The sequence below is a fragment of the Mobula hypostoma genome, chromosome 16 (assembly GCF_963921235.1).
Source record: "Mobula hypostoma chromosome 16, sMobHyp1.1, whole genome shotgun sequence".
NCBI classification, from domain to species: domain Eukaryota; kingdom Metazoa; phylum Chordata; class Chondrichthyes; order Myliobatiformes; family Myliobatidae; genus Mobula; species Mobula hypostoma.
The window spans coordinates 15,837,286-15,861,168 of NC_086112.1; the positions used below are offsets into that span (position 1 = coordinate 15,837,286).

The 23,883-nt window shown below is 43.7% G+C and overlaps 1 pseudogene; it reads left to right on the forward strand.

Moving 5' to 3' along the window:
* Nucleotides 1-23,883, forward strand: part of LOC134357254 (leucyl-cystinyl aminopeptidase-like) — a 164,405-nt pseudogene that overhangs the window by 95,780 nt on the left and 44,742 nt on the right.

Here is a 23,883-nt window from a genome sequence, read left to right on the forward strand (position 1 = left end):
AAAGTGAGGGCCTGCTTTAACTAAAAAGGCTGAAAGTTAATAAATCTCCAGGGCCAGACAAAGTATATCCAAGGATACTTAACGAGTTCTGTGAGTATATATACAAACTCCTAACATGTATTTTTCAAAAGTCATTGAAGACTGGTGAAATCTCCAAGGACTGGAAACGGACTAACATTGTGCCTGTACATGAGAAGGGTGACCGTAATGACCCTGATTACTATAGACCAGTAAGCCTAATGTGTATTGCAGACAAGATAATGGAAACAATAATAAAGAGTGAGATAGAAAAGCAGTTGATAAGTACAGGCATGTTAGCAGAAAGCCAGCATGGGTTCAGAAATGGGAAATCGTGTTTCATTAATATGCTGGAGTTCTATAAGAGGCAACTAATATTTATGATAACAAGAGAGTGGTTGATATTATTTACCTGGACTTTCAGAAAGCTTTTGACAAGGTACCCCATGAGAGGTTAATAATCGAATTACAGAAGGTAGGGATTCTGGGAAGGGTGTGTGAATGAGTGCAGAATTGGCTCAAAAACAGACAAAGAGTTATGGTCAGAGCGACACGCCCAAAATGCTGGAGGAGCTCAGATGGCCAGGCAGCATCTATGGAAAAGAGTACAGTCGATAATTCGTGCTAAGACCTTGGTGAGAGGATCATTTTTATACCTAGAAGATGTTAAAACTGGAATTCCACATGGAGCAGTTTTGCGGCCACTGCTGTTTCTAATTTACATTAATGATTTGGATAACCACATAACAAATAAACTAGTAAAGTTTGCCAAAAATACAAAATTAATGGGATGGGCTAATAATGTTTAGGCAACAGAATCTACAGTTGGATCTAAACAAAACCCAGATGATGGGAGATGAAGTTTAATGTAAGTAAATGTAAGGTATTACATTATAAGAAATAGAAATATTAGATATAATTATAAAGTGGGGTGGGGGCTTGAGCTAGAAAGTGAGTTAGTATGAGAAGCATTTGAGCATCCTGGTAATCACTGAGTCATCACTGTCAACATCTAGACATGCACAGAAGTAATTAGGAAGGCTAATAGAATGCTGGGCTATATAATGTGCTCAATGGAGTTCAAATCTTGAGACGTCCTCCTTAAGCTGTATAACGTGCTTGTGAGGCCACACCTTGGGTACTGTGTACAGTTTTGGGCACCATATGTTGTGAGTGATGTGAAGACACTGGAGAGAGTTCAGAGATGGGCGACGAGATTCGTACCACGTCTGCATGGTATGAGCTATGAAGAAAGATTGAAAGCATTAAATCTTTTTAGCCTAAGTAGTTGTAGAACGAGCAGAGACATGATAGAAGTGTTCAAAATCATTAAGGGTGGATGCCAGGTGCTACTTCAAAGTTAATCCATCATCAAGGACACATGGCCATAGGTGGAGACTAATTGAGGAGAGATTTCAGACTAACATCAGGAAGCATTTCTTTACTCAGTGAGTTGTTGACACATGGAACAAACTACCTAGCTGTGTAGTTGAGAGTAGTATATGAGATACTTTCAAATCTAAACTCGATAGTTATTTCAACACACTATGTGAATAGGAATTTGGCAAGCTTTGTTGGGTCAAATGGCCTGTTCTTGTCAAAAACTTTTTAATGTTCTATTCACATCAGTTTGTTGCTTAGTCTGACTAGAGGAAGCATTGATATTGGCCGTGATCTCTAACCTAGGAAAAATCAGTACAGCTATGAGGTATTAAATTTTGATGTTAAGACAATACCTCCCACACCTTCCACATTAATATATAAATATTATTTGGAAATTAATGAGAAATTTGTTAGTATATTTGTAGGTTTTCATAAATAAAACTGCTGAAGTATTTTCAGTTTAAGGGAAACCATAACAACTACTTCATTGTCAACCAAACACTGAACATAAAATGTGGTTTTAAAAAAACTTCACCTAATTACGTCATCCCGTCAGAGCAGCCTCTTAAAGTGAACCTCACTCAGTGCTGGTGGTTGTGGATTACACATTTGTTCCCATCCACTACATTGTCCTACTCAGGCCCCCCAGGAATTCACTAAAACGAGCATTGTGAGCCTGCCCAGAGCTTGGGTCCTTTGTTCCGTGGGTGGAGTAACTGCAGGTGCCTCCAGCTACGCTCATGGTCATATCACGACGTCAGGGGCAGGGTAGCGGAATCCTACAAATCTTGATGGGCCAGTTTAAGGTGATCTACCGAAATATTTTCAGGTTTATCCCTCCTATCCTTGATATCTTCTCTCTCTGTTCCTAAACATCGAATGGACCATTGTAAGGGGGCCTAAGGTAATATTGGTGTGCATCATGGCAGACCAAAACGAACAAGGTGGAACGTCAGTCAACAGGAACCTAAGTGTGCTATATGCCATGATGGGTAGGAATGGGTTCAAGATAATTGAGTTTTCTGAGGAGGGCAGAACACTGTTGAAAGGCCAACCAGACAGCTGTGGAATAAAATTGCCTGGCACTCTTGCTGGCTGCCCAGACACCAACTCAGCACGGACGACTGCAAGTCCTCTTTTGAATTTGTTCTGATCCCCAGCTAGACCTACGGGATATGGCCATGTCCATAAGGCCATAAGATATAGAAGCAGAAGTAGGCCATTCAGCCCATCGAGTCTGCTCCGCCATTCAATCATGGACTGATCCAATTCTTCCAGTCATCCCCACTCCCCTGCCTTCTCCCCATACCCTTTGATGCCCTGGCTAATCAAGAACCTATCTATCTCTACCTTAAATACACCCAATTGTCGTACTCGATCGGACCCGATGCAAGAGCAATTGTACCACAAGTACACTGACACACATAATTCTTTTCAGACCTTTATTCTCTACTCATAGCATGCTATGGGGGAAGTTACAGACCGATCTCCCAAAAGAGCCAGTCCAGAAACTGCCCCTGAATTACACAATTCTCCACAATTTATAACATTGATCAGGTAGCAGGAAACCTTATGATTACAAGCTTAGACAATATTAGAATCATTTCAATCACATGCTAAGATACAATTAGATGTAAGGTAATCATTGGTCAGTTTGTTATAATTATTTTAAGCCAAAGCTAGCCCATCAGTTCCCCATTCGGACCCTTCCCCTTTTCTCAAGAACTTTCTAGCCATCACCTCATCCCTCCCATATTTAGCTATACCTTGAGATGCTTCTGCAAGATCAGATAGTTCCTTATTTGAGTCTTTGCCTGTCTTTAGAGAACAATGACTAGTACGTCACCAGTTGCTAGGTAAAGATTCTTTTTGACTGTCCAAAACAGTAAGCTAAGACACACCCAAGGTGTGTCTTAATTAATCATTGTCCTCTGTTTTTCCCCCTGTTTACCTATCCCTTCATTCCATCACAATGACTTGGCCTCCACAGCCACTCGTGGCAACAATTTCCACAGATTTACCACCCTCTGACAAAAGTAATTTCTCCGCATCTCAGTTCTAAATGGACATCCTTCAACCCTGAAGTCGTGCCCTCTTGTCCTAGAATCCCCTACCATGGGAAATAACTTTGCCATATCTAATCTGTTCAGGCCTTTTAACATTCTGAATGTTTCTATGAGATCCCCCCTCATTCTCTTGAACTCCAGGGAATACAGCCCAAGAGCTGCCAGATGTTCCTCATACGGTAGCCCTTTCATTTCTGGAATCGTTCTTGTAAATCTTCTCTGAACCCTCTCCAATGTCAGTATATCCTTTCTAAAATAAGGAGCCCAAAACTGCAAACAATACTCCAAGTGTGGTCTCACAAGTGCCTTATAGAGCCGCAACATCACATCCCTGCTCTTATATTCTATACCTCTAGAAATGAATGCCAACATTGCATTCACCTTCTTCACAACCAACACAACCTGCAGGTTAATTTAGGGTATCCTGCATAAGGGCTCCCAAGTCGCTTTCCACCTCTGCATTTTGAATTCTCTCCCTATCCAAATAATAGTGTGTTCGTTTATTTCTTCCACCAAAATGCATGACCATACACTTTCCAACATTGAATTTCATTTGCCGTTTCTTTGCCCATTCCCCTAGACTATCTAAGTCTCTCTGCAGGCTCTCTGTTTCCTCAACACTACCCACTCCTCCACCTATCTCTGTATCATTGGCAAATTGAGCCACAAATCCATTAATACCATGGTCCAAGTCATTGACATACATCGTAAAAAGCAGCGGTCCCAACACCGACCCCTTTGGAAATCCACTGGTATCTGGCAACCAGCCAGAATAGGATCCCTATATTCTCACTCTCTGTTTTCTGCTGACCACTCAATGTTCTACCCACACTAGTAACTTCCCTGTATCTTGCTCAGCAGCCTCATGTGCAGCACCTTGTCAAAGGTCTTCTGAAAATCCAAGTACACCGCGTCTACTGCATCTCCTTTGTCTACCCTGCTTGTAATTTCCTCAAGGAATTGCAGTAGGTTTGTCAGGCAGGATTTTCCTTTCAGGAAACCATGCTGGCTTTGGCCTGTCTTGTCTTGTGCCTCCAGGTACTCCGTAATCAAATCCCTAATAATCGATTCCAACAACTTCCCAACCACTCATGTCAGGACAACAGGACTATAGTTTCCTTTCTGTTGCCTCCCACCATTCTTAAATTTTAGATATTGGAGAGGGTTCGGAGAGGAATGAAAGGGCTACCGTATAAGGAACATCTGGCAGCTCTTGGGCTGTATTCCCTGGAGTTCAGGAGATTGAGGGGGGGAATCTCATAGAAACATTCTGAATGTTAAAATGCCTGAACAGATTAGATACGTCAAAGTTATTTCCCATGGTAGGGGATTCTAGGACAAGCGGGCACGACTTCAGGATTGAAGGATACCCTTATAGAACTGAGATGCAGAGAAATTACTTTTGTCAGAGGGTGGTACATCTGTGGAATTTGTTGCCACAAGTGGCTGTAGAGGCCAAGTCATTGGGTGTATTTAAGGCAAAGATAGATAGGTTCTTGATTAGCCAGGGCATCAAAGGGTATGGGGTGAAAGCAGCGAAGTGGGGATGACTGGAAGAATTGGATCAGCCTATGATTGAATGGTGGAGCAGATTCAATGGGCCGAATGGCCTACTTCTGCTCCTATATCTTATGGTCTTATAGTAACACTTGCAATTTTCCAGTCATCCAGTACAGTGCCAGAATCTATCGATTCTTGAAAGATCATTGTTAATGCCTCTGCAATCTCTATAGCTACTTCCTTCATATTCCATCAGGTCCAGGAGATTTATCCACCCTCAGACCATTAAGCTTCCTGAGCACCTTCTCAGTCGTAATTTTCACTGCACAAACTTCACTTCCCTGACACTCTTGAATGTCTGGTGTACTGCAGACATCTTCCACTATGAAGACTAATGCAAAATACGCATTCATTTCCTCTGCCATCTCTGCATCTCTCATTACAATATCTCCAGCATCATTTTGTATTGGTCCTATATCTACTCTCGGCTCTCTTTTACCCTTAATATACTTAAAAAAGCTTTTCAAAGGTTCAAAGGTCAAGTTTAATGTCAGAAAAATGTATACAATATATATCCTGAAACGCTTTTTCTTCGCAAAACATCCACGAAAGCAGAGAAGTGCCCCAAAGGATGAACAACAGTTAAACGTGAGAACCCCAAAGTCCCCCCCAGCTCCCCCTCCCGCGGGTAAGCAGCAGCGAGCAACGATCCCCCCTCCCCCACCAGCAAAATTAAATACACATTGGTACAATCACAGAGCCTAAGCGTGCGCTAAGCGATAGCAAAGACACAGACCTTGCAGTTACCCCAAAAGCTTCACATTTCATCCAAATTCAACAACCCTCAGGGTCTCTCTCTCTGGCAAGGGAGGAGGAGGTGTCCCCCATTTTCACAGTGAGCGGGAGACAAAACAACAACCCGCTGATGTACAACCTTAAAAGTCCGTTTCATCACTTTTTCCGAGCTCTGTGTCCAAAGATTGCAAAAACCTCGAGTCTTTGGGCCCACAGCAGAAAATTTTCTGGCCTCCCCAATGACACACGAGTCTCTGGCCGTGACACTGACCCTCGATCCGCCCGTCTCCAGAACCCCGAGATCTTAGGCTTCTGAACACAATTGAGATTCTCAGGCCAAACCCTTGGCATGTCGAATAGCGGCCAGTCGTGGAACCCCGAGAACGGGTCCCATTCCCGCAAAGAACTGAAGCCTGCATGTAACTCCAGGTCAGGGTCTTCAAAAGAACCCTGAAAGGAAAAAATAAAGATATCAAAGGTGGAAATAGAGCTGTTTCTGAAGATGCAAGCAAAGGAGGCATTGTTAGGTGCCATCATTGTGCCTATGCTTCACCCATTTTAGTATCTGCTTTGATATTAGTCGCCAGCTTCTTTTCATAGTTCATCTTTTCCTTCCTAATGACCTTCTTAGTTTCTTCTGCAAGTTTTTAAAAGCTTCCCAATCCTCTATCTTCCCACTAGCTCTGGCTTCCTTGTATGCCCTCTCCTTTGCTTTTACTTTGGCTCTGACTTCACTTGTCAACCACGGTAGTGTTCTTCTTCCCTTTGAAAATTTCTTCTTATTTAGAATATATCTTCCCTCATTTTTCACAGAAACTCCAGCCATTGCTGCTCTGCTGTCCTTTCTGCAAATGGCTCTTTCCAGTCAACTTCTGCCAGTTCCCCTCTCGTGCCATTGCAATTTCCTTTATTCCACTGAAATATTGACACATTGGATTTTGTTTTTTCCCTCTCAAATTTCATTGTGAACTCGATCATATTGAGTCATATCGATCACTGTTCCCTAAGGGTTCCTTAACCTTAAGCTCTCTTATCAACTCCAGATCAGTGCACAACACCCAATCCAGCACAGCCGATCCCCTAGTGGGCTCAACAGCAAGCTGTTCTAAAAAGCCATCCCTTAGACATTCTACAAATTCTCTCTCTTGAAATCCAGTACTCATCTGTCAACATTCATCCGTCAGGGAAGCCCTCAGAATAGCCTGTAAAGAGCGTTGAAACCATTCACAGGGGCCAGTGAACTGCAGGCAATACACTGTGGTGTGGTGTTTCCTGTCGCCAAGGTTCTGGGCGTATGAGTCTGATATGGATTGGGGACCACAGTTGAAGGAAATATCAGATGGAGTAACAAACCGATCAACCCAGGTGCTGATGAACGCCTAAGCCACCGTCTGTGGCCATTGTCGTCCTAGAGGGATTGTCGTACTCGATCGGACCCAATGCAATAGCAATTGTACCACAAATACACTGACACATGTAATTCTTTTCAAACCTTTATTCTCTACTCATAGCATGCTATGGGGGAAGTTACAGACTGATCTCCCAAAAGAGCCAGTCCAGAAACTGCCCCCGAATTACACAATTCTCCACAATTTATAACATTGATCAGGTAGTAGGAAATATTACGATTACAAGTTTAGACAATATTAGAATCATTTCAATCACACGCTAAGATACAATTGGTCAGTTAATCATTGGTCAGTTAGTTATAATTATTATAATTATTTTAAGCCAAAGCTAGCCCATCAGTTCCTCATTCGGACCCTTCCCCTTTTCTCCAGAACATTCTAGCCATTACCTCATCCCTCCCATATTTAGCTATACCTTGAGCTGCTTCTGCAAGATCAGGTAGTTCCTTATTTGAGCCTTTCCCTATCTTTAGAGAACAATGACTAGCACGTCACCGGTTACTGGGTAAAGCTTCTTTCTGACTTGTCCAAACTTGTTCAAAGCAGTAAGCTAAGGCGCTTACCAGGTGATTGATTATAAGTTAATCATTGTCCTCTGTTTTTCCCCCTATTTACCTATCCCTTCATTCCATCATTCCCCCCTTTTAATCACTTTATGATAAACAATTAAACAAGGACTGAGCAAAGCATCATCAGTCTCTCCGTGCAAAGTCGGCAGCCACCATTCAGGCAGGTCATTATCACACAGCAAGCAATAATTATAACAATGAGAATAATCAGCCCATGCAGTAAATAAGACCCCCATGGTCCTCCCTGCAACCATCCTAACCAGCCATCCCCCTTCCCTGAACCTTGCCTGAAATCATCCAATTGTTTCTTAATAAACTGAATGGCATGGGTCACGTTGTATGATTCGTCAGTGACATTTGTCTCCGACTATTGCGCACACCCCTCCCTGTTGGGCCAACTGATAATCCACAGAATACCTGGTCTGCTGTGCGTGAAGTCACAACTCCACCAATTCTCTGTTAACAGCCTCCAGACCTTCCATCGTACTGTTCCCCAATGCTGCCAGCCCACAAATGATGTGGTTGCGGTTCATCGTGGCCACGGTTCCTGCCATACTCCCTAGAGAGAGAGCACTCAGGAACCCATAGCCCACAGAAGAGCCCAGAGTAACAGGACTCCTCCAGTCAGCGCAGATTTCTTTACTCACGGCTCGAGCTGTCAGTCGCCGTTGAACGTGGGCAGCCTGGGGGCAGGGAACAGAAAGTGGTCCAATCGTTCCTACTGCAAAGAGGTTAGGCAGGGTGGTGGTAACTGTAGTAAAGGTGCCATTAAACAACAACACATATCCTCTCTTGGCCCTGTAGCAAGTCTTTTTGTAACTCACTATTTTGTCATGCCACAAGTGCTTCTGTAGATATAGGGAGGAGCATTCAAAAGTCTCTGAACCTGCTGACACATGAGTCTCATTGCAATATCCACACACATTGAGAGAGGGGCACACATAGTTCGTGATACATTCGCAAGAGAATATTCCCTGGCTTATCCTACATTGGCGGTCCAGGCAATGTTTCTTCAGGCAAGGTATCTCCCGGGGTACCCTGGCAAAGACGCATCCCTCTCCCTCCCCTGCAAAACAGAAGGGATAATCCCCGATGCCCTCGCCAGTGGTCTCACCACCCACTCTCTTGAGGCACTTTCCCATAGCCCCCCTTTTAAGCTGTCCTCTTTATCCCCTTACATTCTGCCCCGATCTATCCTCCACTATTAAGTCATGTTCCGCCCAATTTAGCCCTGATGGGTTAGCAACAAGCAATACTTCTACAGATTTTACCAAAGGATAACATGCAGTACGGTTACCATGCAGATGCATATGAGTCTTATAAAATAGGTTGTCCTCCAGACTTAATACCGCAGAGGTAGTTGTGATAGTGAAAAGTCCAGTAATAGTCTTTAGTCCACCTGCGGAGCCCATCGTTTGCAGTCACTCAGGTGGATCCAGCGGCTGTGCCCTTGAACCTTAACGGCTGTTGGTGGTTGCAGGAGTATCTGGAATGGCCCTTTCCACCGGGATCCAAGCTTGGGACGCTCCCAATCCCTGATCAGTACCGAATCTCCAATTTTCAATTCTGGCCACTCCTTTTCCAGGTCTCCAGGTCTGCACCTGGGAGTGAAGGAACTTAAGAGGGGATGTTAGTTGGCGAAAGTAATTCTGCAATTTGTCCCCCATAACATTTAGATCAATTTGGGTGGGAGGCTGCATGTCAGCGTCCCATGGGGTCCTTCCAGGGCGCCCATAAACAATTTCAGCTGCAGATACCCCTGTAGTGGAATGTGGGGTAATTCTCATATGGTATAAGGCCAGCGGGAGGACCTTCAGCCAACTCAGTCCGGTTTCGGACATTAACTTAGACTGCTTGTTTTTCAGGGTGCTGTTGGCCCGTTCCACTATTCCTGCAGGCTTCGGGTGGTAAGCGCAATGAAACTGTGGTTCCATGCGCAGCACCTCACATAGCTCTGTATTTATATTTCCTACAAAGTGAGGACCATTATCCGAACTTATTTGTCTGGGTACTCCGAATCTTGGTATAATTTCTGTAAGCAACAACCTTACCACCGTAGAAGCTTTATTATTGGTGGTCGGAAAGGCTTCAATCCATTTACTGAACACATCTACAATTACTAAACAATACTTACAGCATTCTACGCGCGGTAGTTCGATAAAATCAAGCTGAATACATTCAAAAGGGCCACTTGGCAAGGGAGGTTTTCCCTGGGGCACACTTTACTCCCTTTGCTGCGTTTATCTTTTGGTAAATCAAACAGGTTTTTATTTTCGCCACAGCAGCCTCCTCCAGCCTGGGGTGCCACCATGTGCGGAGTAAAATATCACTCATTCCCCCCTTACCAAGATGGGTATCCGTATGCATACAATCGAGCAACATAGGTAGCAATGAATTAGGAATACAAAATTGGCCAACTGGAGTAGGCCAGAGGCCTGTTGACACTGAATGCGCACATCCGTGTGTCTTCCAAAGTTGTTTTTCTGAATCAGGGGCGTCCCCCTGGAGTTTTTGAACTGTAGCCTTGTCTGGAGTGCCCGGTGCTCGTGGTGTTTTAGTCAGGGTGAAGGCCAATCGTTCTGCAGTTAAGACTATGGCGGTCGCCTCTTGCACAGCCTGCTTGGCAGCCAAATCGGCTGTTATTTCCTTTAGTCACTGCAGATTCATCTTTTAGATGAGCCAAACATTTAATAATGGCTAATTTTTCAGGGAGGAGCATGGCCTGTAGGAGGTTTAACGGGGATATGCCATACCTCCTCTTCAGTCTCATTATCATTAAAGAGCATAGGCAGTCCAGACAGGTCAAGAGGTACCTCAGTTTTATTTTTGCCGGCTTCATCATCATTCTTCCGTCTATCCTTAGCCAACCTATCTCTTTTTTTCCCTATCCTGTTTTTCCTTATTCTTATTGTGATCCTCACACAGTCCTTTTAATACCTCCCACAGTTTCGAATTTCCTTCACTGTCACATACACTAATCCCTGTGCGACGTGCGTTATGCTCTCAACTACTTTGCTTAGATCTGTTATTTAATTCTTCGGCCGTTTTTCTCCAATTGGACATTAAAACCTTCCATTTTTGACTGGTATTACGCTTCCAAATTGCTTCTTCTGCCTTTAGACACTTATCTAAGTCCCAGGTCCCACCCAAAGGCCAAATTTCACTCCCCAGCTTCTTATTTAGGCATGCTGATAACCTTCGGTAATCATTCTCTCTCTCTGGGTCATCTTTACAAAGTTTAAACAATGGCGTATTATTTACAGACTTATCTAATGTTTGTCCCATGCTTCCTAATCGGGTGGGTCAGCCGCCTCCTTTTCTCACTCCCACTTCAGAGTCCTGACCTTCGCGTGGGGGATTTCCCCTCTTAACAACCGGCCTAAGGCTGGGTGCTGATACTCCAGAGTGCGGCTTTACCACTTTATAATCTATAACCCCTACTCCCCGTTAATCTTGTGCCGTGTCTCTCTGCACCCACTTCAGTGTCCTGACCTTCGCGTGGGGGATTTCCCCTCTTAACAACCGGCCTAAGGCTGGGTGCTGAGACTGGCGAATTGTCACAAGTATACTCCAAAACGTTTTTACAGCATCCGGATAGATTGCAGAGGAGAGCCTCTTCCCCTGTGTTTGGCCAAACGTCTGCTCTGCCCTGTGCTGGTTAACTTACAGCGCTACATGCCCCGGCCCCCCCCCCCCACGCCAGTTAGAATGGTTACCAGCTCCAAAATGTAATAGGTTACTGCCACTAATCCGCTGACCAATTTGCTGTAACACACTCAAAGAAAAATGTAATAGATCACTACCAATGATCGGCTGCCCAATTTGTTTAGCACCAGCAGGCTTTAATACTCACAATAATTCGTCGGGGACTGCAACCCCTTACCTTACTTTATACCTCGTCGGGGACTTCTAACCCCTTTTTTAAACTGTGGTACTCGGGCAATCCTCAACTCAGGTTTCGAAAGGGGTCCGTCAGAGGACTACCCGCCAGACGAGGGGATCGTCAAGGTAGGCAATTAATGAGAGAGGTCAAGGTAAATCTTACCTTGTGGGCCCACCTGTCTCAGGTCACCACCACCGAGTCGACCACTGACACCGTCTGACGAGACCCTCGTTTTTGGACTCTTGCCTTTGGCTCGCCAAAGTGTCGTACTCGATCGGACCCGATGCAAGAGCAATTGTACCACAAATACACTGACAGACGTAATTCTTTTCAAACCTTTATTCTCTACTCATAGCATGCTATGGGGGAAGTTACAGACTGATCTCCCAAAAGAGCCAGTCCAGAAACTGCCCCCAAATTACACAATTTTCCACAATTTATAACATTGATCAGGTAGTCGGAAATCTTACAATTACAAGTTTAGACAATATTAGAATCATTTCAATCACATGCTAAGATACAATTGGTCAGTTAGTTAATATAAATAATAATTAATATAATTATTTTAAGCCAAAGCTAGCCCATCAGTTCCTCATTCGGACCCTTCCCCTTTTCTCCAGAACATTCTAGCCATTACCTTATCCCTCCCATATTTAGCTATACCTTGAGCTGCTTCTGCAAGATCAGGTAGTTCCTTATTTGAGCCTTTGCCTATCTTCAGAGAACAATGACTAGTATGTCACCGGTTGCTGGGTAAAGATTCTTTCTGACTTGTCCAAACTTGTCCAAAGCAGTAAGTTAAGGCACTTACAAGGTGATTGATTATAAGTTAATCATTGTCCTCTGTTCTTCCCCCTATTTATCTATCCCTTCATTCCATCAGGATGACCCCTGGCCGTTTGGTAGTACGGTCCACCATGTTAAGGAGGTGTGTGAAACTGCAGGGGCTGGGGGAAGAGGACCAGCCAAGTCCACATTGACATGGTCAAATCACCGCTCAGGAACCTCAAAATGTTCTAGTGGGGCCGGAATGTAACAGTTAATTTTTGCCCGTTGGCAATCCACACAGGCTGCAGTTCAATCACGCACGTCCTTTTGAAGGCCACATAGACTTTAGTGCAGCCAGTTTCTTTGAAGCGTTCCAGCCCGGATGCAAGAGGCCATGCATGGGGTTAAAAACAGTCCGCCTCCAGTTTGTGGGCAGTATGGGGTAAGGGCGACCGGTTGAGTCATTACACAGGAGAGATACCCCAGCTTCCCCTAATTTATTTGGCCTGTGACTGCTGTTCGATAAGCCTAGACCTCTGTCTGGATCACTAGTTTGGTGAGCTGCCATGCCAGCATAGTCAACCCCTATGTGTATGTCCTCAACGACTGACTGTGAGAGGCAATTACCCACGGCATTATTTTTCCCCTTAATGTGTGGTATGTCAATTGTGAACTCTGATATTAAGCTAGGTGGCAAAGCTACTGTGCAGAAAGTATTTTGGCCATCGTGTGCATGAGGGGTTTGTGATTAACGAATGCTGTGAAATGGCAACCCTCTAGAAGAAAACAAAAATGGTGGACAACCAAATAGAGACTGAGAAGCTCGCAGTCAAACGTGCTGTACTTCCTTTCAGGGGGATGGAGCTACTGGTTGAAGAAGGCAAGTGGCTGCCTCACGCCTCCAACTAACTGTTCGTGCACAGCACCCAAAGTAAAGCCTGAAACGCCAGTAGTAATGGCTAAGGGAGCATTGGGAGTGGGTGTGCCACTAGGGTCATGTTGGAAAGAATTTGTTCGATGTCATTAAATGTTCTGGTCAAGTCTGCTGAGTCAAGCTTGTGATTAGGGGCATTGCCTTTATGGGCACTGTACAGGGGAAGCACAAGTTCAGCAGCTTGCACAATTAAGTGGTGGTAGAAAGTCACCATACCTGAAAACCCCTTTAGTAGTGTGGGCAATGGGAAGAATTCCACAAGAGCAGCTACTTTTGATGGGAGGAGTTTTGCACCTTTTGTGGAGCTGCAATGACTGAGAGAGTCAAGGGTTGGCAACCAAAACAGGCATTTAGAAGAATTAATAATTAACTATTGTAACATTGCCCTTTTGGCATACATTTTAACAAATTTCACAATATATATTGGTGATATTAAATCTGATTCTGGTATTTTGTTGTATATTTTTCCATTAGAGTTAATGGAATACAGTGTAAAATGATTCTCGGGGTGACAAATATGTACTTTGTTAATAAATTTACTTTGAGCTTTGATATAAGATTGCTGTATTTCCTGAATAATTTTGTTCTCCTCAGTGGTTTGGTAACCTAGTGACCATGGAATGGTGGAGCGACCTTTGGTTAAATGAAGGATTTGCTACTTTCATGGAAGACTTTTCACTGGAAACAGTATTCCCTGAACTCCAACTAGTAAGTTAAATTTTATTTTTTTCCCATCATCTAGTTTATCCATCATGAGAGCAGTTTATTATTAAAGGAGAATGGAACTGTCGTCTTTACTCTAACTGATCCCTGTATGGATCAAGCTGTGACCTGAATTAAAGTTACAAGGGCAAAAAATAGAAATATATCTTTATCTTTATTGTCATTGTTGTGGAGCAATGAAACACAGTTTAGCAGCTCAACATTTTGCAGCATGACAAAGAATATATACATAAAATAAACTCTAAAACCTCAGGAGTGCAGTCCAAAATTAATAATATATGGATGGGGGGGTAGGACTATTGCACACCTGCCATTCCTGGAAGTGTGATGCATTTAGCTGCCGCCGTCTTAGGAGGGGGGGCAGGAGAAGGGAAGGGGGTGTTATAGAATTTCCCTCCTAGTTTTTATATCAACAACAAGACACTTGGTAATAGATGTTTCAATGTTGTCAATATTTGAAGTTCACTTCATTAAGACAAAGTGATCACTAAACAAGTATGGCTATTTAAATACATTTGAACACACAGCTATAAACACTTGTAACCATATAACAATTACAGCACGGAAACAGGCCGTCTCGGCCCTTCTAGTCCGTGCCGAACTCTTACCCTATCCTAGTCCCACCGACCTGCACTCAGCCTGTAAGTTCCTCGTTGTCACTAACTTGGACAGTTTGTTAAACTGTCATACCAGAGTGTGTGCTAAAGGATGGTGAATCTGTGGAATTCATTGCCAGAGGCAGATGTGGAGGACAAGTCATTGGGAATATTTAAAACTGAGGTTGATAGGTTCACTGGGAGAAGGCAGAAGAATGAGGCAGAGAGGAATAATCAATCAGCCATTGACATGGCAGAGGTAACTTGATGGGCCTGATGGCCAAATTCTTTTCCTATCTCTGATGATCTAAAGAGACTGATTCCATTTGAAATTAAATAGATAAGCTATGATCTATTTTCCAGATAGAAATTTCTGTCCATGTGGTACTACTTGTAACATACAGTGTAACAATAAACAGTCTTTGTTTCTCTGCTTTATCCATAGGACAAAACTGATTTATACTTTCGCTTCAGGGCAATGGAGGAAGACCCAATGAATTCAGCCCACCCACTCTCCACTCCAGTTGAAACTCTTGAACATATTACAGAGGAAATGTTTGATTTTAATTCCAATAGCAAGGTACTTAATAAATTCATAACTTTAAAAAAACTACATAAATTGTAAATGTACTTCCAGGTGAAAACAATTCAGTCAAATTGAATATCTTTGCATGTGGAGATCCCTGTACAAGAGACTCAGATTGCCAATGAGGTGCTTACTCCATGAAGACTACAATCAGTATATTTAATAATCAAACTTTAATTTGTCAGTTATGTTTGTGGAATTTCCCATCCATGTAGGCAGATCACTGCTCACAGTGATTCACATTTAATTACTTTATTCTGCTTAAATGCCAAGATGAGGTCCACATTTATATTTTAGAGGTTCCAGTCTGTCATCACCAGGGGAATTCTTCCCGTCTGATCCTCTGTCTCTGTGGGGGCCAGTGCCCAGTGAACAGGTGATCAGAACTGAGAAGGAAGCACCAGCAGTCGTAGACACAAGAAGCCTGTGTCTAAACTGTAAGGACTGGGCAGGTGAGCTGTGTCTCAATTGGGAGTGAGTGTCACCATCTCAGCTGATTTAGAAACTAATATAATATGAAAATGTGCTTATCGTGAATTTAATACAGTAGCGTCGTTGTTAGCACACCGCTTTACAGTACCAGTGATCTGGGTTCAATTCTCATTGTCAGTAAGGAGTTTGTACATTCTCCCTGTGACCGAGTGAGTTTCCTCCCACAGTCTAAAGACGACCAGTTGGTAGGTTAATTGGTCGGTGTATGTTGTCCCGTGATTAGCGTGAGGTTAAATTGAGCATTTCTGGGCAGTACAGCTCAAAAGGCCAGAAGGGTCTATTCTGGGGTGCTATATCTAAATAAGAAATAAACTAAAAGGAAATATGACCAGAATATTTAAAAGATTTTCCATCTTCCCCATTTACTCCTTCTTTTCAATTCTTCTTATTTTATACTGAGCCTTAACATTGTAAGTGTAATCATTATGTAGGTCCTTATCAACTGTAGATTTAACTTTTTCAGTTCCTGCTCCTGTGCTGTACTTTTCAGAAATGAGGAGGAGATGGTGGAGGTTGATACGTTCTTGATCAGCAACGGGGCCAAACTTTACGGGGAGAAAGTAGAAGGATAATGGGACTGAGGGGGATCGTAAATCAGCCAGCATTTAAACATTAATGATAAGGAGATAAAGATTAGCTTTATTTGTACGTGTACATGAAAATATTGAAACTTCATAGAGTGAAATGTGTGTTAACGAACAACACAGTCCAAGGATGTATCACCGTGATTCCGACGCCAGAATGGTATGCACACAACTTACTGACCCATACGTTTTTGGAATGTGGACGAAAACCAGAGCACCCAGAGGAAACCGATAAGAAAGATTACAAGGAGAATATACAAACTGCTTAAGTGATGGGACTTGAACCCCTGATTGCTGTCACTGTGAAGCTTTAAGCTAACAGAGTGTGATGAAGTGTTTCGAAGGGTTGGTGATGTAATATTTCAACTCCTGCCTGAGAAATGACTTGGATCCACTGTATTTTGCCTTCTGGCACAACTGAAGCCATTTCATTGGCTCTTCACTCAACCCTGGAACATCAGGACAACAAAGGTGTACACATCAGGAAGCTCTTTATTGACTACAGCATGGCTTTCAATAACATCATCCCCTCAAAACTAATCAATAAACCCCTAGACCTCTGCCTCAATATGTCCTTGTGCAATTGGCTCCCTGATTTTCTCATTTGCAGACCCCAGTCAGTTCAGACTGGCAACATCCCCATCACAAACTCCATCATCACAGGTGTACTTAGCCCTCTGCTCTACCCGCTTCATACGTAGGACTGTGTGGGTAAGCATAGTTCCATTGCCAGATTCAACTTTGCAGACTGAATCAAAGATGATCAAGAATCTGCGTGTAGTAGGGAGATTGAAACCTGGCTTAGCGGTGCCACACCAACAATCTTTCACTCAATATCAACAAGACCAAGGAGCTGACTATTAACTGCAGGAAAAGGAAGCCAGAAGTCCATGAGCTGGTCCCCATCAGGGATCAGTGGCGCTGAGGATCAACGATTTTAAATTCCTGTGTTATCATTTCAGAGGATCTGTCCAGGCTCCAGCGCATCAATGCAATTACGAAGAAAGCACAGCCGGCACCTCTACGTCATCAGAAGATTCAACACAACTTTTAAAACTTTGACAAACTTCTAAGAAGAGTATATTGACTGGTTTCATCATAGCCTGGTATGGAAACACCAATGCCCTTGAACAGAAAATCTGACTAAAACTAGTGTATACGGCCCGTCCATCACAGGTGAAACCCTTGCAATCATTGAGTACATCTACAGGTAGCGCTGTCGCAGAAAAGCAGTATTCATCATCAGCGACCCCCACCACCCAGGTCATGTTCTCTTCTCATTGCTGCCATCAGGAAAAGGGTACAGGAGCCTCAGGACTCTCACCACCAGGTTCAGGAACATTTATTACCCCTCAACCATCAAGCTTATGAATCAGAGAGAATAGCCTCATTCAACTTCACTTAACTCAACACTGAACTGTTCCCACAACCTATGGACTATTCATCTCATGTTCTCAATATTTGGTGCTTACTTATTTATTAGTATTATTTCTCTGTTTTATCTTTCTTTCTGTCTTTGGACCATTTGTTTTTTGCACGGTGGTTGCCTGCCTTGTTGGTGCGATCTTTCACTGATTCTTATATAATTATTGGATTCATTGCATATGCCTGCAAGAAAATGAATCTCAGGGTTGTATATGTTGACATTGACATTGACGGTAAATTTACTTTGAACTTTGTGACACTACTATGCTACCAATAGCATGCAAATGGTGGGATACTGAGAAATGCAGAGGAATAAGGGAACCATGATTGTATGACCCCAGAAAACAGGGCAGATAAACAAGTTGATGAAGAATGCATTTGGGAAATTGCATTAGCCAGTACCTAGGTTGCAGAACAGGGTAAAGTATAAAGTGCTTGTAAAGGCAAGCTGGAGTGTTGCTTGAGTCATTCAAGTTCTGGCCATTACCTTATAGGAAGGATGCAAGCAATACTTGGTAACATAACCTATTAATTGAATTCTGCACAGAAATATATTGGTAATGATTTCAATAAAACCTCCAAATTGTATTGGAAGGAAATATTTCTCCTCAATTAGCCTTGGAAAATTAAATTCTAAAAGAAACTGATCTTTCCATTTTTTGTGACACTACAATGTGCTGACTCTGGTATAGCTTGATAAGTCCTTCATTTCAACTTGCATCGTACACCAGGGTGCTGTCTAGAGTTAGCAGATGAAGTAACTGGAGCCTTTGGCCAGGAGCTGATGTCATCAGGTGGTGCCTAACCTTCACAGAATGTTTCAGCCCTCAACCACTACACTCTCCAATTGGCGGGTCGGTAGTGGTGGCCATGTCACTGCCCATCTGCCCCCGTCTTCCAGCTCAGCTCTTCCCGCCTGCTCCATCTCCAGCAGGAGCCTCTTTCTGCTTCCTCCCTCATCCTGCGAGCTGCTTGGCTCTTGCTTTTTTCATCAAGACCCAGCACAGAGAGCAACCTCCGTGCCGATCTTGCCAGGAACCTTCTACAGCCAGTCTCCACGGGAAAAGGCCATGTCTGCCATCCTTTGTCCCTGCGCTCCCGGACGAAGGACTGGTACTTCAGGGCCTTCTCCTAGCATCCTTCCTCTCATGGTACTGTGAGCTCCACCAGAAGAATTTTATTGACTTCGGTGGGCCGCAGTACGATGTCTGGTTAAAGTGTGGTTTGCACCACCTCTGGGAACTGCAGCTTCCTCCCCACATCGACCCTCATCTCCCATGACTTGGCAGTTTGCAGCAGATTGGATTTAGGCCTCATTGATATGACTGACGTGGCCCTCCCCTTAATGAAAATGACTGCCCCGTTTGCCCCTCTGCAGCTGGTCTGTTTTCACATATCTCCCGCTCCAGTGAGTCATATGGGACAGCAGGGCCCTGTCATGGCACCACCTATACCAGCTTGTGTTAAAGCTGTTTGGCATCCTGACTGTACGTCTGCCATTGAGCCCTGCTGACCATAAAGCTTGCAGTTAGGATCCTCTCTCAGACTCTATGTGTGCAGTTGTGATTATGTAAGGAGAGTGTCATACACGGACCGCGGGAGGAAAGAAATGCAGAAGGGCTCCAGTCTCCAAAGCTCTGCCCAAGTGATCTTGTGCTTGGGTAGATCCCATTTTGTCCAGGTGCCCTGTGACACCAACTCTGCTGCCTTCAATAACTGCCTTCTGTCCTCACAGTTCCATAACTCTGCCTGGACCGTGTCACGCTTATCCCTTGCACTTGCACTCCCCATCGTTGGAATTGTGCTGAGCCGAGGCATGACCATCCCAGGCATGGGTTGCCAATGGTGTCTCTCAATTGCGGGGAGCTCACAGCCTGGTCTATGGCAAAGTTGGCAGTCCACCTTTGGCCCAATCTTCTTCTGCTTGATTTATTAACTTGTCATTGGAACCCCTCAGTGTTAACACAACTCTACCCTTTGCCACCTTGAACTTCTCCACTACCGATGACAACGGGAGCCTTAGCTGGACTAATCTTCAGTCCTGCAAATATCCTTAATAAACATCCTCTTTTCCTACACACCCTTGTCATTTATTTAATTCCTCCACAGGATGTAGGTTTCCCTGGCCCTAACTAATCACCAGCAAGGTTACTAGCAAGTTTAGTCTTCAAGTACAGGGGAGAAGTTATTCCATCCATGGAGGACAACCCAATCAAGTGTCTTGGAAACTGTGCAGCAAAGACGGACAGTCTCAACATCACTGACACTGTAAAGCAGACTGAAGGGTAGATCTGCAGAGGAATAACCTATTTCCTTTTGCTGACAGATCACTAAATGAGGAGCAAAAATTTCAAGTAATTGATGGTGAGAGAGGAGGTGGTGAGGATCTAGAATGCACTGAAAGAGTGGGATAAGAATAAAACCTTCAATGTATTTAGAAAGCTTTTGGCTATGCAGTTAAAATAGCCAAAGTTTGGAAAGAGAGATTTGACAGTGTAGCTTTTCTTTTGTTAGTACAGGTGCAATAGGTCAAATGGCCCTCCAATGCTATACATTTCTGTGGTTCTAATGGGATTTGACTGATTTCCAATCTGAGCACTGGTGGAATGATGGTTCTCAAATGACTTTTATACACAGGTGTCCCCCGCTTTTCGAACGTTCGCTTTACGAAACCTCACTGTTATGAAAGACCTACATTAGTACCCTGTTTTCGCCTTCAGAAGGTGTTTTCACTGGTACAAAAAAAATTCAGCGCGCGATAAAAGGCAGTGCGCGCCCCGAGCAGCCGCTCTCCCCTGGATTCGGAACGGCATTGTTTTAACACGTGCCTGTGAGCAGTTGTTTGCAAGATGAGTTCTATGGTGTCGGAAAAGCCTGAAAGAGCTCGTAAGGGTGTTACACTTAGCGTAAAACTAGACATAATTAAGCGTTTCGATCGTGGTGAACGAAGCAAGGACAAAGTGAGTTTGGCTTGTGGAAGTTGATGAAGATGATGTTGAAGAGGTTTTGGCATCTCATGACCAAGAACTGATGATGAAGAGCTGATGCAATTGGAAGAGGAAAGGATAGCAGTCAAAACCAAATGAGTAATGATAAAGTACGACTTTAATTTTGAAAGGGTACGTAGGTTTAGGGGATATTTGCAAGATGGTTTGAGTCCTTACAAAGAACTGTATGATAGAAAAATGCGCGAGGCTCAGCAGTCAAGCAAGCCTTCCACATCAGCCACAGCAGACAATGAACCTCGACCTTCGACATCGAGGCGGGCAGTCATAGGAGAAGATAACCTGCCTGCTGTAATGGAAACAGACGACGAGATGAGTTAGTCCTGACGAAGGGTCTCGGCCTGAAACGTTGACTGCACCTCTTCCTAGAGATGCTGCCTGGCCTGTTGCGTTCACCAGCAACTTTTATGTGTGTTGCTTGAATTTCCAGCATCTGCAGAATTCCTGTTGTTTGACGAGATGACACCCAGTGTCCCACCATCCCAACACCCAGGTCGCGGACAGATACTGTACCGATTCGCAGAGAATGCAGCAGTAGCCGGGAGCACATCTTTAAGAAAAAAGCTGAAATAAACAGGCTAATTAATTAGGTGCCGCCCCACACGTAAATGTCGGCCCAGATCAGAGAGGACGCAGTTGGAAATCGGCACTGATCTGGGCCGACAGTTATGTGTCGGGCGGCACCTAATTAATTAGCATGTTTATTTGGCTTTTTTCTTAAAGATGTGCTGGATGGCTCCCGGCTACTGCTGCACCCCTGCATGCTTCGCGGCAATGTATCGGTTGGTAGCCTGGAGGGTGGGGGCCACTGCACCACCCAACCTGTGACGACTCAGCCTAACACACCACCATCAGTGTGCTCGGCGCTGTCCCGATTCTGATAAGTGATACTACACTGTACATACATTATTTCTACTCTATATAGGCTGTATATTTTTACGTGTTATTTGGTATGATTTGGCAGCTTCATAGCTTAAAGGTTACTGGAGAGCACTTGCGCCATGTTTTTGCCAACAGCGCTTGCGTGAGATTTTCTGCCACCGGCGCTTGTGTGAGATTTTCGCTACAGAGAACAGTTCAGCAATGATTGTGGAAAAGTATTTCTACTTTATATAGGCTGTGTATTTATCATATCATTCCTGCTTTTACTATATGTTACTGTTATTTTAGGTTTTATGTGTTATTTGGCATGATTTGGTAGGTTATTTTGGGTCTGCGAACGCTCACAAAATTTTCCCATATAAATAAATGGTAATTGCTTCTTCGCTTTACGACATTCCAGCTTACGAACCATTTCATAGGAACGCTGTACCTTCGGATGGCGGGGGAAACCTGTATATGATGGATAGCCATTAAAAGTAAACATTAATTCCACTCATGCAGTTGTAAGACATTTGATCACTCCCAGCCACTCGTTTCAGAACAAAGGACAGAGCATTAATGATCCAAACTGCTTGGCTCATGAAAGGCTTTGAAGTGCTTGCTTTATATTTTATGACTGCAAAAATTTATTTTGTCTTGTTTGACTACATCATTCCTAAAGGTGGTTGAACGGGAAAGACGAGTTCCCTGAAAGGTGGGATTGAAAGGTTGACAGTAAGCCAGCTGTTGCGAGGAAGCAAGATTGTTGTGTCTCCATTACTCATCCCTCAAGGATATACTTGTGTGGATCTTTCTATACCAGTTTGTCAATAAACACTGAAAATAGTGGAGGCAAAAACATAGAACATGGAACGTTACAGCACAGTACGGGCTCTTCAGACTGTTAGATTCTCCACGGTCAATCTAACCAATCGTCTAAGAAGATGATAAAAAAAATATATTTCTCCCAGATCAAGCAACACACATCAAAGTTGCTGGTGAACGCAGCAGGCCAGGCAGCATCTCTAGGAAGAGGTGCAGTCGACGTTTCAGGCCGAGACCCTTCGTCAAGGGTCTCGGCCTGAAACGTCGACTGCACTTCTTCCTAGAGATGCTGCCTGGCCTGCTGCGTTCACCAGAAACTTTGATGTGTGTTGCTTGAATTTACAGCATCTGCAGAATTCCTGTTGTTTTCTCCCAGATCAACTTGGTTAAATTCTAATATCTTTGGATTAAAGCCATTTGTTTTATTTGCTACCTTCGTCTATCCTATTTTCTCCACTAGTTTTCCAGATAACCAATGGCTTCACGCTGGCTGGAAGTGCCCATGTGCCATTCTGAAATGGTCACCGTCTACAGTTGAAGTCAGAAGTTTACATACACCTTAGCCAAATACATTTAATCTCAGTTTTTCACAATTCCTGACATCTAATCCAAGAAAACATTCCCTGTCTTAGGTCAGTTAGGATCACTACTTTATTTTAATAGTAGAGAGAATGATTTATTTCAGCTTTTATTTCTTTCATCACTTTCCCAGTGGGTCAGAAGTTTACATACACTTTGTTAGTATTTGGTAGCATTGCCTTTAAATTGTTTAACTTGGGTCAGACATTTTGGGTAGCCTTCCACGAGCTTCTCACAGTAAGTTGCTGGAATTTTGTTCCATTCCTCCAGACAGAACTGGTGTAACTGAGTCAGGTTTGTAGGCCTAACTCTGGCAGGAGCAAAGGACGTTGGCAATATTGAGGGTGGAAGACTGCAGTAGGGATGTGTAACATGTGGCAGAAAAGGAATGCCAGGGGCAGGGGTGGCATGGGTGTTGACATACCCAAGGTTCAAGGTATATTTATTATCAAAGTATGTATGCAATATACATCTCTGAGATTCATCTTCTCTAGATTGCCACGAAATGAAGAAAACCAAGGAAACCATTAAAAAAAACATCAATTTCCTCCCCCCACAAAAAAGCAAGTCATACAAAAGGCAACAAGAACATCAAACACCTCGCAGACAAGGAAACAAATCATGAAACGGTGACAAGAACAACAAACCACCCCTACTCTGCCCCTGCATGCACAAAAAAAAAACAAATCACAGGAAGAGCAACGCAAAAGAACAGGCAAAAACACAGAACATGAAAACATAAAACTGAACGAGTCCAAATGAACTACAGTCTGATCCGTAAATCACAGATCCAGAACTTTGGTGCCATCCTTCGACAGCATCGAGAGAGTGACGGACCGTTCAAACACAGGAGCTTCCCTCAGGAGCACTGAGACAGAGAGA